At 35.5% G+C, this 1,068-nt stretch overlaps 1 long non-coding RNA gene across 1 annotated transcript; it reads left to right on the top strand.

Annotated features, from left to right (window-relative positions):
* Positions 1 to 583: 583 nt before the first annotated feature.
* Positions 584 to 1,006, top strand: LOC113337706. The gene is made up of 2 exons (XR_003354395.1): positions 584 to 632; positions 729 to 1,006. It is a non-coding gene; the product is annotated as an uncharacterized LOC113337706 (long non-coding RNA).
* Positions 1,007 to 1,068: the final 62 nt, after the last annotated feature.

Here is a 1,068-nt window from a genome sequence, read left to right as displayed (position 1 = left end):
CTACTACACCTACTACTAGCATATGTAGTAGATGCTCAACTTGAGCTTGACAACTCCGAAAAAAAAACAAAAACCGAACTCTTAAGAAACGCTATAAAATATTTTCCCTTAGGGGTCCCTCTAAAATATAGAGCAACCCCTTTCCCATAGATTTTACAAAAGTAGTGAATTTCTTTTTATAATTGACAAATACAACTTAAGAAGAAAAACTCCCCGATGTGGGACTAAAAGGTTTATATAATTTCTTAAAAATAATAAAAATTGGAAACTCCACGATGTGAGACTAAAAAAGTTTCATTCACAAAATAAAATAATAAATCCGTTAATCAATCGACACAAGCAGTGATTCTTCAATGGGGCAGTGAAAAATATTAATGGTAAAATTAAGCAACAAAATTTGGGACTATCTTCCTCCAACTGCTTTTCTGTGGAAGCCATACTGTAATCAAAAATAAAGAACTAATCTTCTCATGGCCCAATGTCTTCGTCTGGATTGGTTGGACCAACATGAAAAATAATTATGGAGACCAGATAGTTTACAGCCTTGATGGAGACCAGATAGTTTAAAGAAAGGTCTCCAGAATCTATGGATGTACGCCACTTAGGTGTTCCGGCCTCTTCACATAGAATCCGTAAACTGTCTAGTTGTTTATTTTACAAACATTTTTCAACGGATGCAGATTGAGAAAGTAACAGTTGATTGTATTTCTTGTTTGGTGAGTGTGCAGGAGAAACGTGAACTGGTGGGAGGTAAGGAATTCATTACGGTGGCTGATCCACTGCTGGAAGGCCGTTATCCAGAGCAAGGCTTGTACCAAGCTCTTTCTCTCACAGCTGAGTGTTTGCATCGTAAAGATGTGAAAAGGCACGTTATCCAGATCAGTTTGGCTTCAAACATATTATTTTTAATCCTTTGTGAATTATAATCCTTTGTGTATAAACTTGAAGATGCAAACACTTGAAGAGAATTATAATCCTTTGAAGATGTGAAAAGGCACGTTATCCAGATCAGTTTGGCTTCAAACATATTATTTTTAATCCTTTGTGAATTAATATCCTTTGTGAATT

Source organism: Papaver somniferum, unplaced genomic scaffold (assembly GCF_003573695.1).
Source record: "Papaver somniferum cultivar HN1 unplaced genomic scaffold, ASM357369v1 unplaced-scaffold_174, whole genome shotgun sequence".
Classification (NCBI taxonomy): Eukaryota; Viridiplantae; Streptophyta; class Magnoliopsida; order Ranunculales; family Papaveraceae; genus Papaver; species Papaver somniferum.
Note: the sequence above shows the minus strand (reverse complement) of the source record. Positions and strands in the feature narration are given on the sequence as shown.